This window comes from Ruditapes philippinarum, unplaced genomic scaffold (genome assembly GCF_026571515.1).
Source record: "Ruditapes philippinarum isolate M1 unplaced genomic scaffold, ASM2657151v2 ctg674_1_1_1_1, whole genome shotgun sequence".
NCBI classification, from domain to species: Eukaryota; Metazoa; Mollusca; class Bivalvia; order Venerida; family Veneridae; genus Ruditapes; species Ruditapes philippinarum.
Genome location: NW_026864021.1, coordinates 43,648 through 66,091, shown reverse-complemented (window position 1 = coordinate 66,091; position 22,444 = coordinate 43,648). Strand labels below are relative to the sequence as shown.

Below are 22,444 nucleotides of genomic sequence, written 5' to 3'. Positions count from 1 at the left end.
TCAATAGGCAAATACTTTAGATGAAGATTTGTTTTGGTTTCTTTCGTTTCAAATTAAGTTATATTTTGAGTAAACACTGTGAATAATTGTATATCTAGTGAGTTTTATAAATTTTAAGGAAGAAAATTGAGCACATTTTTAAAACATATGTGCATGTCGGTCAGAAACGGAAAATTCTTTACTATGTATCCACGGCCATGTGATACCACCAGCATGTCTGTATTCATATCTAAAACACGTGTGCGTTTGTAAGAAAAGTTTATGAACTTTAACATTATTTTCTTTGTTGTATGCTGTGTTTTGCCAGATTGTATTTGCTTTTTCATTTCCTTCATTTTATCAAATTGCTTTGACTTCAGAAGTTCTTTGGCATAAGTCACAATGTATTGTGACAAATACAAAACGAACCAATTAAATTTATTACCATGAATGTTTGGCAAAAGAAAATGTCAGTTGCTTTAATCTGGAACCAAACGAAAACAAATAAGCATTATCTTTGTTAATGTTATCATTTTTCTTAGTTTATATTCAAACAAAAACACAAAAAGGAAATGCTGTACAAGACTAGATGAACAGGAAGGAGCTCAGTATTATAATTTTTTTCAGATCTAAATTCACATTTAATTAAGCAATAAGCCTCTTCAAAATTGGAAGGGAAATACTGTATTGTCACTAACGAAGAACTTTGAAATACGGCTTATACGTAGATATTTTTACCAACGTTGAATGACACTAAGCCACCTTTGCGCAGGACTTTTGAGTAGTTGGAAGCGATAAACAAGCATTCCAAATAATTGACGAGAACTGTTGATTTTACTGTACAATTAGATATTTAAAATCGTATTATAACATAATTATTAAAATTCTTTACCATATAATATAAAAGTAAAGGTTGACTTGCTTTTATTTCCAGACCAAATACTTAATTGTATCTCAATTGTATGTGATTAATTATGCCAATCATTGACACAACATTTCTAAAAAAAGTTGAGATACTTTATTATGCTATACAGTCTCTATTATGGTTATGTGTAGTTTTCAAAAGAACGTACTGTTCTTTTTGCAAAAGATTTCTCAAACGCTCTGGGGTTTAACTAACAAATGTTTTCTTGGTCTTTTTTTCAAAAACGTGTTAACAATGGTTTTTTTATGATTATTGTTTTAATACCATTGCTATTGCTGTTATGTGTGATTTAAAAAAACTTGTGTCTTTTTAACCAGTTAGGAATTATTTAATGATATAATATGAGATGTGTGTAAGCTTTACCAAACGAATTTGTCAAAAGAAGAGCAATACATATAAAACTACTGCCCAAGACGAAGGGGTTATAATTTTATTTAAGTACTGGTTTAACATGTAAGCCAATACATTTGCTGATTTTATTGTATTTTCACAATTATAAACACAATTAATGGCAAATTGAAAACAAATTCATCATAAAACGATTAAAATCGTGTAAATTAAAAAGATCATATAATTTAGTTTTTTTATTTGATATATTTGGTTTTCATTCAACTTGATATTTTAATGAAAATTATATATTTTTGTCTATGTCTTATTTCTGCTAAAAAATCTAACTTGACATCTAAATAATTATGTTGTTTTGTCATCATTCAATTGTTAGAAATAACTATTTCACATATTAGTTTACATTATAATTCTGTTACATTGATGGAACAAATCAGGTGTGATTATTTGTTTGTATCATGTTTTATTAACTTTTCAATTAACACAATAACATTTCATTTATTATTTATTAGAATTCAAAACAATCGCAATCTTGACACTTTGTTTATTTTAAAAAATACCACGTATCCTAAAGTTAATTTAAACAAAATTATTCAGGAATTAACTTATCATTCCAAGAGCAAGTCAATAAAGTTAATTGAATTAAAAAAAAATATTAATATATGACAACGATTGCATTTTTGTCTTTATATTTTTCGAGATATATAAACGAAACGGATATATTGTAATTTGAAATGTTACCAAAATATAATTATTAGATTTATCGTTATTATACATATATCTTATCTTATTTTCGATCCGTCTCTTCTTCCCTTTTAAAACACGTGCATGTCTTTATCAAGTTTTTAAAGAACATGTTCGACCCTCACTAACACGTTTTACATTTCAAACATTAGTATACCGCTTGAGCATTTAAGTAATTGTCTGTTGTATTAGACAGATGTTATTCAGGGTTAATCACACTTTTCGTCTTCATACTTTCTATTCAGTGTGATTGTCATCCTTGTCTGAAAACAATTACCATTTATTTTTTATGCTTAAAATCAGACTTAGAAGTAAAATACAAATCTCCGTATGTTTAGCGAAATCTAGGCTTGGTGGTTACAAATGAACTTACTGAACCAATTTGTTTCTTATTTTGAAAAAAGAAAATGATAAAGATATAAATAACTGAGATAAATTGATACATATTTCTTTGAAACATATCAGTTTCTGCAAAAATGTTAAAAATGCACTTGAATTTTAGCCAGAAAGTATGAAAGTATTCTTAACCTTTTAATCAAAGTATATTATTATCAGAATCAAAGTCGGCTATGTGAAGCGGTTTTTGGCTGAGGTTCGTACAATTCATGATTAGCAGATGTTTTGTCATCTTGTATAATCTATACATATTTTTAGGACTGAAACATTTTTAGCTTCTGGTATACATGTATATTATGAACTTGAATGACTATACATGTTTCAAAGCTTTAGTAAATTTCTCACTGGGTGACTGTCATAGACGGTCCTGTAGGGCTGAATAATAAGGATGGCATGTAGTGTTTGCTTACATTCCGTGAACATACTTCTCGATTTTTTATCATTTACAACTTACTGTATTGTATTTTCAATTTATTTTTATGTAATTAAATGTAAGTGTGATATTCATATATTGGAAAATGTTTTGTTATATTTCTGATAGCTTCTTAAATAAAAAACGCTATTTTCAAACCGAACGTGAATCTATAATACTAAAATACTTGATGTCTTTGGTTCTTGTTGTTTTTGCAGAAGTATTAGTCGGAAACAAGTTAAATGTTTGAAAGATTGATTATACAAAAATATATCACACTATGAAAGCTTACTTCTTTACATTTATAGTGTCTTTCTACTTAGGAATACCAACAAATAAAACACTCAAAATAACTCGCTAATTTGGTAATAAAATTGTTTCAAAAGCAATTCAAAGTCAATTAAAATGACTGATGTGTTTTTGAACAGTACTTCTTTTTGCACATTTTAACGAGTTTCAGGCATATATTTTAATTTGATTATAAATTGCCTGCAGTTTTATCATTGTTTTTGAAATTGTGCCATTTTTCTCTGATGGATTTGGTGTAACTCAATTTGATTATGATCCAATTTTAAAACACATTTCAAACATAAAGCATCAAAATGGTGCAGGCAATATTCTGGTCATTTAACAATGTCTTAAAATGGTTTATTCTTAAATGCAGTTTGACAATATAAAGAAATATTGATGTTCTTTTTTACTTACACGTACTGTTTATAATTTGAACACACATCTGCAATAAAATCTATTAAGAAAAAAATGTACGAAATTTTATATCATTTGCTCAATTAAAAACAACCTCACGAAAAAGTATCATTTTAAATAGTTTGTTTCATGAGCGTGTATTGGTATGGACTTTTTGAGATGAAATTGATAAGATTGGGTCCAAAAATCATTTCTATTGAAACAGCACATAGTGCGAATGTTTTTTTTAAATATTGCACTATTGCACCATTGCTTCTTGAAGAGATATGATACAGAAAAAAATGGCACTTGATATTATACGTATGTCCATTCCTGTATATAGTATTAGTGATCACTTCCAAGTTTCTCAAAGAAGCTTATGTTCTCCCTGTATTCAAAGGTGAGACAAAGCGATTCAAGCATCTACAAATAACATACATGTACTGTGTTAGATATCAAAATAATTGTTTAAATAGTTTAATACGGTGTCATGTTAAGATCATTTTATGTAACAAATTCACATGCATCATTTTGATTAAAATCTTTTGTATCGCTATTTTCATGTTAGATAGTTAAAGCAACGAAATAAACACTTTCTCGAGGAATTATACGACGTTTAACACATTATTTTGTCGTATGCTTAACTTTTATAATAGCGAGAAATAAAATCTGTTTTTGGGCGTCAGATTTAGAAACTCTTCCAAAGAACTTCGGCTTTGCTCCAATACCGCTGGTTATAGCCGATTTTTCTCCAAAAGAAACTGAAGGTTGTTTTTTTCTGCAAATACGATATTAAATCTTATGACTAAATAAATCAAAAGCAAATGCAAATGTGATGATAGGACGTTGGTATGTTATTTAATCATTCTTAGGCAAAATATTTAAGTATCTTAAAGTTTACACAAGGATGGGCAGTCAAAACTCGTGACATGATACATGTATTATGATAAATATGACTTTTGACTTTTTTATCTATTCTTAACATAGTTCAAGAAGTTTTAACATTTTAAGGTTTATTGCTCACAGATTAAGAACATCTATTAGTAAATGCCAATCAAATGTAGTTTCATACACATTTTATCAAGACGGTTAAATAAACCACATTTCAACATCAATAAATAAATTGTGAATGAAAGGGTAGCAAATTGCAGGTGAAAAATGCGAAAAGCTAAAATCAATTTATTACAGACAATGTTTTATTGCGGCTAAGGTTACTAGAGTATGCACCTTTTATTGATTGAAAGACCAATTAAATTCAATTCTTATGTTCGTAAATTTGAAACCAAATTTTCATATAAATATATGCGAAATAATAATAATAAATATATATTAAAATAGTATACACCGTTGGATTAAAAACATAAAGAAAGAGGCATTTTCACAGGTAGAATGTTAGTTTTGAAGTAATCAGTTTTCTATCATTGTTTTTTTTTACAATTATAGCAACATGATATTTAAGATAAGATATAATAAAAAATGGGGTAAAATCTTCTTTTCCATTACCCTTAGATATAATTGTCATTATACAAATACAACACTTATATTTGAAAATAATTTATCGAATCATGTGCTTCAAAACGTTATTGACCTAGTACGACCTGACCTAGCACGACCTCAATCCTGAAATATATATCAACTCCATCTATTACAACCATATGAATTCTGCTCAATTTGGTGGGTCTCTTTTTAACAAAATCAATCAAACACAGTTTGCATGATCGTTTTCTTTAACCTTGGGACCCATACGCCGCTTTTGAAATGACACGACAATGTCACATTGAAGGTTCCATTGTAACCGCCGCATGAACGCATCTGTGGATGCTTCTTAATTCAATGTTTCGCCACTTTATTGTTAAATGTTGAATTCTGCTTAAACCGGTGCTAGAGGGCGTGCAACATTTTCAATTTTGTCGTTTTTGGCGTTCTTTGGGGTTCCGGTTTTCTCTATTTTACTTCATGGTACCAGTGGTACCAGTGTTATTCTCATTCTTACATAGTGTTCTACTTTGTTTTGTTTTAACATAGTTTGTAATTCCATTCATTCAATGAAATTTTAAGAATCACACATTTGACATGCCTTTTAAATGCAGTGTTGGTAAAATGGATCTTGCAAGAGTTTTATCTTTATCCATTACCTTCTTTGATGATACTTATATCATAATTAAATCAAATTAACACAGCAGACAATTGTACGATTTACTCATTTATACCTTTGTTTCGTCCACCGAGATTAATTTCGAAAACGTTATTGTCCATTATAACAGTCTACATGATTTTATATTTGGTTACCTCTTAATTATTGTATTCAGTTAACTATTCATTTATCAATCCAACATCAAATAGTATCTTGAATAATTCATATCCTCCGTAAATCTATGTCTCTATTTGGAATATTTACCATCCGTATGGTTTCTGCCATATTGCATATACTTGTATCTAATTATCATATTCAATAATTAACGACAGTAGATCGAAAATAGAAAAAGGGAAACATATTATGGATATAACTTTCGTAATTTAAAGTAATTTTAACTCTTTACATATGTCATTATTGTGTTTGGTTCATTTCAAAATCCTTATCAATCGTTCATGTAATTAATGTATATTTAGAAAATAAGCGAACTAAAAGCATTTCAGATATGGATTTTTATATTGTATTCTTAGGTGTGTGAACATTTCAGTTTTATGTTTACGCTTTAGTCCATGCATCGTGATAAGACTTATTTCTTCATTGCCTTCATCAACAATCAGATAAATGTGCGCATTATTATTTCTTTTTGGCTGTAATAAAACATATATCAGCTTCCATGAAGGTATTTAAATGCGTTTGTGTAAGATAAGAGGACATTTATGGGCGTTATAAGTCACACACACCTGTATCAAAACAATTGGATAGATAATTGTATTTGTGGACGCAGACGTGCGAATAATCTTCCCAAAAGATTAGATTCATATAAATTATTACACACTGTCATATCTTATCAGATTAGCCCGTCATGTTAAATATTGCAGGCAACAGGTATTGTAGAGATTCCAATTTCTATGCTAAATTCTGCCGGTGCAAAATCATGGCCAAGAATACATGGTATTTAGAGTGTAATGCTTTTTTAGAATGTCTATTATAAAGCAAGGGATAATGAAAAAGTGCAACAACCCTCACGCCCTATAGTGTGGCTTGAGTGGTACTCAATTTTTCAACAATTAAAACTGCTGGAATCAATGATTCCGATGGACCAGACAAAATATAATGACACTGAAGTGAAGAACGCCTTCCCATCTAGAGAGAAATCCTTCCCACGAAGAAAGCCTTCTCATCTAGTAAAAGACACTCACACGAAAGTAAGACATCTCTGTAGAACATGATATTGCAAAACAGGACGGCAAAGTTAAAATAGTTCGTATCAAAATTATAATTTATCTAATCAAGTAATACTTTAGTGAGCAGTGAGTTTTTTGCCATTTCTTTTATTTCCATCAATTAAAAATATTCAAAAGGGCATATGAAATGACTATGGTGAATATTATCTTTGAAATCTATAATTTTGATGAGATATGAAATTCAAGAAAGAAATGAGTTTACCTTTCGATTTTGAATATTATAATTATTTTTTGGAACAAATGGTTAACATTGCTCCAAGCTTAATATGTGTTTTAACCTTTTGATCAAAGTACGAGTAAATAATACTTATGATTGAAATATCAAAATTGATGCCGACGGTTTGAGGCGTTTCTACGGTTTTACTATTGGTATGTTTTATTGTTTTGCTGTCAGCATGCTTACTTTGTTAATAAATATTGAGTTTTTATCTTTTCGTTTAAAACGGATACTTTCGTTTAATTTTAAGGGGTGTTTATATTATTGTTCTTCAGAGTAAGTATGAATTGTAGTGTTTCATATAGCGTACAGTTAAAACTAATGCTCCAAAAAATAATTTTTTCAGAAAAGAATTTGAGAAATAAGTCTTTATAAGCGTATACATACTTTTATTAACTCATTTTACCAAATGAACTTCATTTTTCTTAGAAAACCAACACTTTGTGTCTTCGACTCAGCACATGTGCGTATCAATCAGAAACGGAATATTCAGTGGTAGGTCTCCATGGTCACGTGATACCTCCCACATGTCTGTCTACATATTTGAAACACGTGTGCTTTTCGTAGCAGAGTTTGTGAACTTTAACACTATTTTCTTTGCTGTATATTTTGATTTGCCAGCATTTTGCTGTTTTAAACTTCAAACTGATATAACATGTCTGAATCCAACACATTTTATTTGTAGATGTTATTAATGAAAGCATTGTTAATTGATTTTGTATTATTTCATTTATAGAGAGCAAGTACAATGGTAATAGCTTTCTTGAACCCGTAACTTTCTTCTGCATTTTTCAATTATAATTGTCTTGCTTTTATAGGGAAATGTCTATTTATCTTTTTTTCTGTTAAGAGTAAACTCTGAAAATACTGATTATGTATGAGAATGTAAACAAAGTAAAACAACTGATTAATTATTTGTTTTTTATATATCTTATAAATTGTTGCTGTAGTATGATGAATGAGAAAGGAGAGCGGTGGCCTAGTGGTTAGTATCATGTCTGCCTCTCAACGCAGTGATCATGGGTTCGAGACTTAATCAGGTCACGACCATTTTTCATTATAGGACACTTGTACTGGTTGGTTTCAAGAGCGGACTCGAAAGTGATTAAATAAGTTGCAAGGACTTGAATCGCAATCGAGTTTAAACCAATGAGAAATGAAAATTGTCCAGAATTTCAGTTTTAAAAAATCATTTGCCATTATTCATAGATAATGGCACTTTCTTCTTATACTCGTATGTTTGATAAATGTAAAGGCACCATTAGTAATAAGGTATTTCAGAGTAACTTTGATCTTATGTACTAGACTATTTTTCCATGGAGCTAAGAATTCATGTTTTCCTTATTACTGTTTCAAAGCAAAATGGTGACAGTACCAGTACTGGGCAATGAATTCAAATCATATTGCAAAAATAAGACGTTCAAATACTGCATTATTTATTACACCTGACATTAATTTCAATTTAAAATCTATGATTATTATATATAATAAGAGCGTTTCATTTTGATCATAATTCAGCGCCTTGGCATGACTCGCCATTATTTACATTATAACATTAAACAAAATTAATGAAATAAATGAATCAGCTGTTGATCTAAGTATCCTGGTTGTTGAAAAATCTATCGAGCTATTTATGAACTATATAGTGGTTATTTATTATTTTATAAAACAGTAATTTAATTGACATTTAATTTAAATATAAAAACAATTGAAATTGTTTATAAACATCATAAACATATAAGACAGAAGACATTTGTTTTATTCCAGAAATAAACGAAGGAATTTCTATATAATTGATATTTGTAAACCTTGTTTATCAACATTTTAAATATACGAAAATAAACGTAACATATTTACATGTATGCATGTATCAATTATCATTTATCAATTATATTGCCGTTCTTCTTTTACATAATTTGTTAGTGTTAGTTTTCAAACTTTTAACTTTTCGGAACAAATTAAAGTGTCTTCAAACAATAATCTGTTGTATACGGGTATATGATTACAAAATAAGAACACTAAGAATGAGGCGATTGTCTATGATTAGAAATATTTACTCTTCATGTTTTAAGTAGTTTTGAATTTTTTAAATTCTTTATGTCAAAGATTAGTGCATTAAAACGGGTTTTATTACATTGCCTAGTAAATGTCAATCAAGCGTGGTAATATATACTTTTTATCTAGCGTTTTATTCTCATCATAGTGCAAAAGAAAAACAGAAGAAAAAAAACATGCCGATGTTACAAAGAAAGGTATAATATAATACTAGGTAAAGAAAATGTTATTCTGCCATTAAAATAAGTGAAATATATCGACAGGGGAACGATTAATATCATTTGCAAAAATACTTTTTATTATGCATTTGTTGTAACAGTAACTTTGTTGGAAAAAAAAACTGTTTTGCATTGAATTAATACATAATAACTAAATCTAAAAAACATTTTTTCGTGTCTGTTTTTTTTTCTGAAAAAGAAAAAATGTAAAGATGTACCTTGTAGACAAAAATATTTTGCAAATAATATACTCTCTCGAGAAAATATTAAAAGTTACATGTATTATGCAAGAAGTAAAATATGTTATCCAACCATGAGTATGATTTATTTAAGTTAACATTAATTTTAACCTATTTGAAAGCAAATATAATCTAATTATGAGGCATCGTCGTAAAATGGCTCTAGTAAACATTTGCTAAATGATTAACATTGAATACATGACCCCACCACAATTTTTTCAAAGGTGCATGATTTCATTGCAATACATTTTTGTTTCACTACATGCTTCTACAACTCATATGAAAGGACACATGAAAGGATACGACAGTTCGACGGCATGTGATTTTCTTTTCTAAAATTTCATCTTAGACGCAGGCTTGTATTAAAAACTAATCTGGTATTTATCAATGCAATGACAAAATAATAAACCTAACAATACGATGCAAATTTGTTCAAAGACTTTCTTTTTACGTTACAATAATAAACCTGGATCTACCATATGCAACATTAAAAACTGGGTTTTCAGGTTTCTGATTCTTAAATGTGTAGTATGTTTATAGTGAAAAATACAAATATTCAAATAAATAGCATATTTAGCTTTTGCGTGTAAATATATTAAAAAACAACGAAAAAGGGTTATTTACGATAGTTTAAATTTTTGTTGATTTACATGAGACATAGTATTAATTGTTTCATGACACCAGTTGACTGAAATAATAAATATGTTGATATGATCCTAATAAATTTGTCTTCTTGTGCAAATATATTCATGGAATAATTATTAATTATTTATCCCAAACTCAATAAAATCACTGTTTGGAGTTCGGATGTGGGGAATTATATCACGAGGGCGTAGCTACAAACGTTAACCTATATGAAAGGACACATGGTATGTATCTCTTTTTATGATTATATAACGTAATAACTAAGGTATAAAATTATAATTTTCATGTCTCATAATTTAATAATTTAAGTGTTGTACATCACTCCAGTGTTATTTTACTTTTCTGTTCATTCCAAACACGAAAGTGTTAAAGATTAAATTCTTATTATTCTAGAGCACGTGTAAGATGTTACATTTTTCAATAGTCTCTCATGAATAGACTCAATCAAACAAAGTCTGCAATTTTCATATGATATAGCTTTTTTTCAAGAAATAATGACAGCATTGCATCAAATTACATGAACATATTCATGCGGATTTTGATGTTCTAGACATGTTCAATGAACATTTTTATCTACCAAATAAATGCAATTTTATGGACTGATCCATAAATTGTTCCATGGTGTAGACATTTGTTGTAGGTAGACATGTTATAAAATCCTTTCAATTTTTTTGTGTGTGCAAAAATGTATTTAAAAACAATTGAAGCTTGATTTTATATCCAGTGATATCTAACAGCAAAAATCCAGGAATATATCAAACAACCATCGTCAAATAAAAGTCTAAAATTAACAAAACATGTTCTAATGATAGCAATGACAAACCTCCTTTCGATTTGATCATAATATTTTACATTACTGTCAATAATAATCAAGCTGTGACTTATACTGAAGAAAATCAATCTATCATTGTAATAAAATCGTGTATCTATCAGTTCAAAGGTTGTTTTGTAAAAATTTGTAACATTCAATACCTTTTTGACTTGGATTTATTAATAAGATCAAATGTTAGATGTCAATTGAAAACATATAAAAGTAAAACTTGAATTTCTTCTTTAAATCTTATCTTCTTTTTATTTTAAGAATCTTTATTTCTATTTGCTTTTGATAACATACATACTAAGCTAACGTCGGCCACACACGTTCACAAAAACAAAAATGTTTATTTACCGAGTCAAGTTTTTGAGTGTATTTTTTTAAGCAGATTTAAACATAAACCTAACGATTCCGACACGTTCTGACATTTTCCCGCTCTTCTATTTTTGGTGATTGTTTTTCAAAGATGGCAGGTAACAAAGTTACGGTTACTGGGGCACCGCGTTTGAGATTTACTATTTATAAATCAGATGTTTCTTAAGAACTTACTTCCGTATTATGTATTAGTTGGTGGTTGCTAGCTACGGTTACCGGGGCACCGTGTTTGAGATTTAGTATTTATAAATTAGATGTTTCTTGAGTACTTACTTCCGTATTATGTATTAGTTGGTGGTTGCTAGCTACGGTTACCGGGGCACCGTGTTTGAGATTTAGTATTTATAAATTTGATGTTTCTTGAGTACTTACTTCCGTATTATGTATTAGTTGGTGGTTGCTAGCTACGGTTACCGGGGCACCGTGTTTGAGATTTAGTATTTATAAATTTGATGTTTCTTGAGTACTTACTTCCGTATTATGTATTAGTTGGTGGTTGCTAGCTACGGTTACCGGGGCACCGTGTTTGAGATTTAGTATTTATAAATTTGATGTTTCTTGAGTACTTACTTCCGTATTATGTATTAGTTGGTGGTTGCTTGTTTTTTTCCTTTAAAATTAGAAACTCAATTTCACAGGGTGCTAAACGAATTGCGCATTATTCCCTATCAATAACAATTATAAAAATATAAATGCTATTTCGAACCATTCCTTTTTTTCATATTCTTCATGTAAACAAAACGAAATAAGAAATTGCAATTTTTAGTGTAGCCTTTTTCAAATTTGGCTATAACTTGATGCGCTTGTATTGTCATAATGTAAGCTTTCTTATCAATAGTGTTGTTTACTGCCATTTCAACGCACAATTTGTTCAGAGAAAAGGCATTTCTGTCATTATATATATATTTTATATATCTACAAAAACTACAGATATCACCACATACGATAAAAAACATCAAATATTCTCTTTTTTCTTAAGGTAGGTAGATGTCTTGCTTACCTTTCATGTTATGAAATATTTTGGGAAAGAATATATCAACTTGAGCAAAATTGATTTCAATAAAAAATGGCCATTTATTTTTATTATTGAATTTAACGCATATCAAATGTTTTTCTACAACAAATTATGCTACACATTTTGAAATTGGTTTATGCGGATAACTTTTTAAAAAGGCGTGTAAAAGAATGGTAAAACTGGAAATGTTACAAGTTACAGCAGTAGTAAGTTCAAGCTACTGTCAAGCCCACTAGCACCGGATTCAAATCTTTTAAAAATGCAATGTATATTTATTCATTCGTTAGTCTTTGCAATACTTCTTTTGTTTGTGTACTTGCTAGATATATCAGAGGCACTGTAATTCCATTCCGCCGAAAATGTTGATATCATCTCATATGAAGGAATTCAGACGCATTAATATATAAACAAATCGGAAATGTAATAATGTGCTTAAATTACATTAGAATATTAAAAAAATATTATGTAGTGTTATATAATATCTGATAAGCCTTTTTTTTTTGTTATGAATTGCATGTGACAGGTATTACAATGGTTTCGTGTTTTGGCTGTTGTTTAGTATGTTCTATATTGAATACCTGTAAAATCAAAGGGTGCATTGTGTTCATTTTTCAACTTACTGTCTGATAAAAAAAATCATCAAAAAATAATTTCGAAATTTCATATTTTCGTATTTTCAGAAAGTTTTATTACACATACCAAATAGTTGTCATTTTAATCATGAAAACAAACTTGAATGAATGCATTTGTTTTTAAACACAAAGGGAAGTTTTCGAAATCATCAAAAATTGCTGATGACTAACAGCTATGAAATAATTAAAAAAAATGTAAAAAGCATAAAACAAGATGTCCTCTTAACAACAATTAAGTCAAAATATCACACTGTTTGATTTATCAGATAAACGTCATTTACTTGACAAACTTCATTTATCTCAGAAACGTCATTAATCTGATAAACATATATTTGAGACACAAGTAGTGCCACCATGCATCATATCAAAATGTGTACCTCATTTCAGACAGAAAAGGAATTTGAAGCTATGAGAACCAATCAGGTTTAATTACTTTTAGGATAGTTCTGGTTTTACACGAAAATATTATCTAAAGTTAAAACTACAATGTATTACAAAGTGTAATAGTGTTTGTCTGCTTTATTTATCCCGGATTATTTTTTTTTAATTCTAAATGCGTATTTCATATTTTGACATGAACGGTTCATGGAAGTTTCTGTTTGGTTCGCGTTTTAATGGAACAATTACTTTAGACTTTAATTTGACATTCAAAAAAACAAAGAAAAAAACACTTTTTTTAAATGGAAAAACTAACATCACATTGCACGGAGATAATGGGATGTTTCACAACAAGTTATGACTGAAGCATCTGTTTAAAGACTTCTTGATTTTGATATCGAAGATAATCAATAAGATAAGATAAGAATTTGTTAATTTTAAATGATGATACGGATTTAGAAAATAGCGGTATTTTATATCTTACGTCCACCTGTTATTTCCTGCATTTAACAATTAATGCAATTGAAAATAAAAGAAGAGTATATTTTATAAAATATGATGGGCAATTAAGATTTTAAAAATTGAACGCATGAAGATTATGTGAATTAAATGTTCTGCTGTTAGTGTGCCGGATATGAAAAATGTTATCTAATTGAAATATATATATATAGAAAAAATTGACAATTATCTAAGCGCCAGTATTAAACATAAATGTTTAGGATATGCTGAAAATAAAGCCTGCCAGACAAAGACTTATTTATTATTATGTATGATAAAATTGTTATATAAAATATTATATTCTGACATATCATCGATTATCTTGTAACATTGTACTATTTGAAGGTTATTCTAACAACTTCTGTTACAAAAGTCTTGCATTGTTGAACGCTCTCTGATTGGATACGATAGATAGACGATATCCATTGGATATTAAAAAAATATTTGCCAGAGATTCACAAAAGACAATAAACATTAAAGGAATGGTATGAATATTTTTATATTATTATGTATCTGTCTTATGTTTATGCAACTGAAGTGCCTTTTATTCTTCGAATAATGTATTCATCATTCCAACACAAAAGTATTGCGAATGACTTATTCACACACAATAAAAAAAAACTAGTTGTTAACACTACGTTTGCGCAATATTTCATTATATCCTTCAAAAATATATGTCATTTTTTAAAATGATTATCACTCACTATAGTGTTCTGGGATAACATAATGTTCTTCAGATACCATAAATATTTCACTTTGAAGATGATGCCCACATACAAAACATATCACACAGGTTACATCAGCTAAGGTTTGATATTTTTATGTATTTCATAGTATATCTACCTAAATTAGTTTCGTTAAACACAACCTTTCATGTTAAACATTTCTTTGCAATGATAAATCAGAACTTCCGTTGCACTTTCTATTTCAATGATTGAAGTTTTAATTAGTTAAGACAATATTATCAAGAAATAAAACTCTAGACATTAACAACTCAAGAGACCAAAGAGTTTCATAACCGCATGCATTTAATTTAAAATCCAGTTCGGCTTAAGTACATGTGTAAAAATATACAGGCTGAATTAAGGAAAAGTAAAAAGCAAAGACAGGGTAACAAAGTTTTTTTAACTTGAAATGAAATCGATGAAACTGTATTTTTATTAACAGTAAACACTAATGAATTCCAGACAGTATACGCAAAACAATAAAACGTCCAAGCAGGTGTTTCCAGGTATCTAATTCTTACCATCTGCAAACGAATATTTGAGATTTCTATAAAATGGGTGAAAAAGGATGAAAAAGTATGAAGGTGTTTTGGTAAATAATAATTAAAGTTAGATAACAAAAATCATAAAAATGTGAAGATAATTCAGTTGAACAAAGTCAGTCAAGTTTAAAACATGGTCTTCTTGGGATCATAAAAGTTGCAAACTTGATGACTAAATTTAGTTACGGACAAAAGAAAATTAAAACCATTTGTTTTTTAAAATTTATTCGTTTGTTTAGATGATTTTTCAATCAAATCATCTGTTCAAACATTATTTAATTGAGATTATATTGATTATAAGGTAAAAAAAAACATTGGACAGGGCAGATTACATTGTATATTATGTTTATAGACAGAGTTACTTTTTTCATTGCATGCAGATACGAGTACAACTATCAAAACTTATTTTAAGTTATACAAATGTTATATATAAATTTGCAAATATAACATTAAATCACAGTAAATAAACATGTACTAGGATAGTGTATCAGGCGGAAGATGATACGTAAACAATTCATATGATCAAGGTACAAGTAATAACTCTGATTTTGAGAGGCATAATAAATGTAGGGTTTGAGCGCATTTACAGTTCATTATAAAATTTTACAAAAAAAATAATGTACTAATATTGATCACTTGTTCACGAAATATTTCCTTTCTTTTATCTAAGTTATGATAACAATAAGTTGTTATAATAATCTGAAATTTCTATATACAAAATATATCATAAAATCAAATATAACTTTAAGTTAATGATACATTTATTTTAAATTAATTTTTACATGCCTACATATCAAGCTACTGACATATTCCGAATGATATATGACAATTTTAGGAAAAAATGTACCATAACCTATCGTCATTAAACAAAAAATACCCGAATCTCTTGAAACATTCAACACTAAAATACATCATAGTTTGGCAGTTTTCAAACAACTCAAGAAAAAGTTTGCGTAATGATCTAAATAATCAACATCGTTATTAATTTTCTTTGTGTCAAACGTTTTAAAAGTAATGTTGCCAAGTCTGGAAGCTAAAAAACAGACTATACTTTTAGATTTCAGATCAACCATACCTAATTAATTCTAACAGATCATTAGAGAAAGTTCGGGAAATATTTATAGATTATGGACGAAATACGTTAGGACGTCTTTTGTAAATAATTGTTTTTTACTTCTTTCTTTTAAGGAGCATGAAATCTAATTCTATTTGCAAAAAGATCGAAATGTTACATTATTTGTATTTCACTTAAAATCATACAGCCGGGTGAAATTCAGCCGGGTGTTCACTTTTATATTGTAATAATCGACTTTTGACCATTTAAACGTTCATGCCTCCAGATGAGAAAAAAAAAATTGAAAAAAAACAAAAAACTTTGGACATTTACATGTTTTGTAAGCGCCGTTTGCAATGTACAAATTAAAGTTCCCTTCATAATACTTTACCTTAAAATACGTTTCCAAATTTTTTATGAAATAAAGCATGAATATAGAAGCATGTTGCTTTTACATAACGGTTAATTTTTGGTCAAAAGACAAAAACCAAAGTACGCATAGCTTTGAAAGTATGTAAGAAGTTAGGAACAGTGGTTCAAGGGTTTACATTGATCACTAGAAAGTGATCTCTGAACAACTATTAGCAATTACATTTATATATTTTATAAAACAACACTGTTAAAGATTAAACCGTGTAAAACTGAAAGTGCAAAAAGTGATGACAAAATTATTTGGTATATGGGTAAATCATGAAACTAAAGTCAAACGCTTTTCGAAGATTCAGCAATTGTCATAAAACAAATCGTATTATCTCGTGAATGCTGATGCAACTTTGCAAAGTTGTAAAATGATTTAGATAACATACCACGTGAACAATAACCTTTCATTTGTCATTTTTTCTTTACATGATATTACAAAACATTAACAAATTTAGAGTGCGATAGTTTTTTTAGCAGTACCGTCATTTCAAAAAGTATATTTTTGTGGCTTTTGTTATTGTCACTTAAGCATTATTATACTATAATTGCAAAAACAGTGTACTTTGGCAAAAAGGAACCCACATCACTTTGACTGATATTGTTACAAATCCATAGAAGAAAGAGAAAGTTATTAAGCGCATCTCTATATACTTGCTCTTATAATTTAAACGTTTCAGGTCATTTATTTTAATATATAGAGGATATTGTTAAATATATAAATTCGCCTATAAGTATTACCCTTTCAGTACCCTAAGGAATGAAAAAAACATTTTGTTAATACTTATAATCTACCTTTGATTCGATGCGTATAAAGGATAAGAGAAAATGAGGATACTTACAAATATAAATCTAGACTTGGTAGAACTTTTTTACGCCAAATTAAAAACAGAATGGCAGCTATAAGATAACAAGACTAGAAAGAATACTGCATAACGATCTCAAGTAATTAGCACTGTAATTAAGTTTCTTTGAGTCAAAAGTTCCATAGTAATATTGCCAAGTCTTACTGCTAAATACAGATATATCCGTTCAAACTGTATTTCAACCATTACAAATTAATTCTAACAGTTCATTAAAGAAAACCCTCTAGCTGTTAATGAACACCTGATAAAAATCTTTGGCAATGCGTTTGTTCCTTGTTTGTTTCTCTTTGATGGCATCACGTTCACTTATGATTTTAAAGTAGCTCAACGTCATAATGTTTAAGATCTTTCAATTTTACAATATTTATAAAGAAAACAAAAATACAATTATTTTGGATATTGTCTGAGATATAACTGATGTAAATGAACATTTAAAACTTTTTGAGCATCTTGATTGCATACTAAAGAAATTAGTAAACTGAAACAGTTAATCTTTATTTCATATTTACAAAACGCAAGAAATACAATTACAGGCAAATCATTAATTAATATATTAGTTAGATGATCAAGCAATTATGTATTAAAAACAGGTAATATAGAATTTAATGAGACAATATTATTATGAAATTAAACTAAAGTTCAACACGTTTTCGAAGATTCGCTTGTTAATTATTATTTTTATGCAACTTTAAAAAAATATTTAGTCATACTGTGAAACAATAATGTAATTTTGTTTAATGATTGAAAACATTCAAAAGGGAGTATATAAGTACCTCATTTCAAAGTATTTTTAATGCTTTTGATGCAGCAATTATCTATATTGAAAAAGTTTACTTCGGCAAAAAGGCCAAGCACTTACATATTGTTTCATCTTTGAAAATGGTTTAACGATTCATATTCTTTATAATTAAATTTGATATTTAATTAATATATTGAGGGCAGTTAAATAATAAATCCAAAGTTTCCCTTTGGTACCCTAGGAATTGAAAAAAAGATTGTTTTCAAACTTATATAATATTATTCGAGGTAATATAAAACAAAGAGTACAAAAATATCTAATGGTAGATACCTTTTCCCAATAAAAACAAAGCCATTTTATGTAAATTAAGATTAATGAGGAAGATATCTCACGATGTCGTCGCAATGTCAATATAGAAATCGTGACGAGACAATTATGAAGGTTAGACTATTTTTATGTTATGTCAATTATCAGACTTCACCTTGCCCTATAAAAATATCAAGCCCATATATGGCATTCTATCGGAATATAGTGATACATGTTAACAGGTTTACATTTTTGTCTGGAACTGAATGAAAAATTTCACTCATGCTTGGACAACATTATGATTCTGTCAACGGTAATTGGTAGTTTCCTGTTCATTATGCTAGTTTTAACTCAAACAGTAGACTTTCTTACATATAGTTAATTATCACTTATTTAAAATATATTGATATCGGTTTTATTTTCGTTTTTAAACGTAGGCAGTTGCCTTGCTAGGCAGTTTCTGTTTGTTTGTTTGTTTCATTCTACGCCTTTTTCAAACAGTATTTCAGTCATATAGGCGGGTAGTTTCATAACCATCGTTCATGGAGAGTTACACCAGTACTAGACTACCTTCCTCCGCACAAAACTACCAAAGCATCTCCCGGGAATCGAACCCACGCCAGAGAGGTAACTGGATTAGAAGTCATCGACTCTAACCCCTCGACCACGGAGGCAGTTTCATAACCAGATAATATATGCCTACTAATTTGAATGTTCTGGAATGATGAGGAGCATTTTCGTAAAGTTTACTGTTACCGTTACGTTAGATTGGCATTTCAAAAGTGTAAAAAATTCCAGCAGTTGCTTTTCGGCTGGACTGAAAGACTTACACTTTCGTCTCCAAGTTATCAATTATCATAAAAGTGCTTACACATGTTTACGGTTATTTTTTCTTATCTATAAAAATACTGATAATATTTTTTTCGGAATGAAAATGGGATACAGGATCTTAACAAAGAATATTATACCAGGTTTTACAAAAAAAATATGCTAAAATATGATACGCGTTGTTTATGTCTTGTTATTTGAATGATTTATGTTTCATTCCATTCAAAAAATAGTATATACATATTCATTTAAAATATAATAAAAAAGAGATGGCAATATCGATAACTATAACACTATAAGTTTATAGATATTAAACTCATGAAGAATATAAGTAGTATTTAGACCTTACAATCAGTAGTATAACACGCATTGACATTGCTTTTAAAACAACAAATATCATCATCAAATAAGAAATTACATTAGCTTGATTTTAATGTATAACTCAACATCAATTTGTTCTGATTCAATGTTTTAAAATGTAATATATTCTAGGTATTAAATTTCGTTAAGATGCATCATAATTATGATAGCTTTTGATTGGTTAAGATATTAAATAGTCAGTAAAATTTCATTGTGTCGTCTATAATTTGATATAACATCTTTATTGTAAAACAATTACTATCCTGAGCATTGCACAAATGTTCTTTTTAATAGGCAAAAATGTGATAAAAGAACACTACTTATTTATATCGCATATAAGGAAATTTGTCTGGGTGGCCGCATTGCGATTTGCTTATATTTTTTTAAAAGATACTGTTTGAATGGTTTAGTGGTTTCCTGTGGTACGTTCTAACAACAAAAAAATGAAAATCCTATTCAAGACGTGTGCCAAATTTCTTTCAATGTATTAAACTTTGGTTACTTACTTTGGTAATATTTTTATTATGTGATTAATTTTACTGCCTATATATACATATATTTAGCCAAACTTTTACAGCACACATGCCACTTTCTGCAATAAACTAGCAAGAAAGAATATTTTGTTTGCAATAAACAGGAAAAAAGCCCCACACAAATGAAAACATTTTACTAAGAAATATTCAGCTTCTGCTTTCCGTTCACTTTGCCTCTAATTATAACACCGCTACATGTTTCAAGTACACAATCTTATTTACAATGTATGTGATATTTGATACGTGAATCTAGTTTAGAAATTTTTTAATTGTATTCAATTTTTAATATTTTGTCATGATTTCATATCATAATTTATCCTTTAAAAAAAGGTTTGCATATATGATTGTTCAAATATACATTGTTTTATGATAGCTGGTAAACGTTTTAGTGTTACAAGACTTTGATAAAATTATAATCCTGTAGATTTTATTTTGTACATACATGTTTGCAGGATACAATAAATACCTGTAATATTTTTTGCAACGTTGAAAGTATGACGGAATATCAATCTAAGTCATTCTATCGACTTTAATACGTTTGATATGATCTCTTATAGTTCATATCTTCGAGAATATTACACTACTAACATTTAAATTCACATAAAAATATTTCATGAACCATTGTATCCTTTAAAAACGATGAATAAAGCAAGACACTTGTAGATATATAATATAAATTGTCATATCTAGCATTGAACAAGACATTATGATAAAGTAATATGTTGATACAATCGGGTTTATAGAGAAAAGAATAATCAGACAGTTGTTTAATAGTATATGAGACATTCCATTTCCCGGCAACTTGATGGTTTAGTGCAAATTAAGGGTATTTTTTTGATAACAAAAGTGTCAAAATAACTCAAGAGGTACCAGACTTTTTTAAAATATGTATTTTCGTTTTTAAGCGATTAAGAAAGGTTAACTGTGGTTTTCCCATTTGTTATAATGTACACGTGGGATATTTAAAAGAGAAAATGTTTATGATTTCTCATTCCTTAAAACTATCTAAAATATATGAACAACAATTTTATTAAGTCAACACAACAATCTGTTAGCACTTTCAATTAAGTTATTAATACTCTGTACATATAATGTTTTTATTAAAGTGGGCAATAACAATAAATGAATACAGATTTCATACCAAAATATTTCTAAGAATATCTCAGATAAAAGTTCTGCTGTAGCTTGCTTGTATGTGGTAATGAAAGATTAAAATGACAACAAATAAATAGCAATCGTTTAAGTGCATTGCAGTAGTAATGGTTGTAAATTTATCAATATTTATAAATAATGCAATTATGAAATTATATGATATTCATTATTTTTAAATGTTATTTTTAACAATTGATCGTCATATGTATCACATTCATTATTTTGACAGAATTTTGAAGCTTTCGGTCTTTTATAAAAATATGCCGATTATCCCCACTTTTTTAATTAGAAAACAAACAAACAAACAAATTTCAATCAATCAAACAATAATTCTTTCTTTATAGAAGAAAGTTCATGTAAATGAAACAAATTGAACTTTACTTACATAATAGCAAAATTAACAGGTCACCGCATTTCTTTACATCATCATTGTTATAAACAATCACATCTGAAAGGAAAAATAAGATGTAGGAATAAATGAAGGGAATTTCAAACACAATTAAGAAATTATGTATATCAATTCCGTATAAGTTGTTTTGCTAACATTCAGTGTTATTATTTTGATCTGTAGAATCAACTCCTTTAATTTGTTATATGTATAATGTATACACAAGGATTGCAAATGTGTGTATGCCTTTAACAAACGTTTCTTTTATCAACGTTTGATGATTGACATATACATGGCAGTTTCATATGACAACATACTTTAGCTGAACATCGTATAGACTGGACTGAAAGAATTAACTGCAAAGCCTATGAATCAAAATCGGAGGCTAAATATAACAAGGTGCAAATGATACCGTTAGTGAAAGATGTAAAGAGATTAACACAATAAATTCAGAAGAAATACAAATGACGGCATTATCAAATGAAGACGACAATGTTAAACACAAGAAGTTAGCTCAATTTTGCTTAGCACAAGTGATTCTTTATAATCATCGAAAACGGGCAGTTGAAGTGCAAAGACTGAAGA

At 28.6% G+C, this 22,444-nt stretch overlaps 1 protein-coding gene across 1 annotated transcript in view; it reads right to left on the bottom strand.

The window, feature by feature from the left end:
* The window catches only part of LOC132724139 (innexin unc-9-like), a 160,423-nt gene extending 138,506 nt beyond the window's left edge, over positions 1 to 21,917 (bottom strand). The window contains exon 1 of the mRNA XM_060708961.1: positions 21,857 to 21,917. The gene's annotated coding sequence lies outside the window, so the exon portion shown is untranslated. The remainder of the gene's footprint in view (positions 1 to 21,856) is intronic.
* Between the last annotated feature and the right edge of the window lie 527 nt (positions 21,918 to 22,444).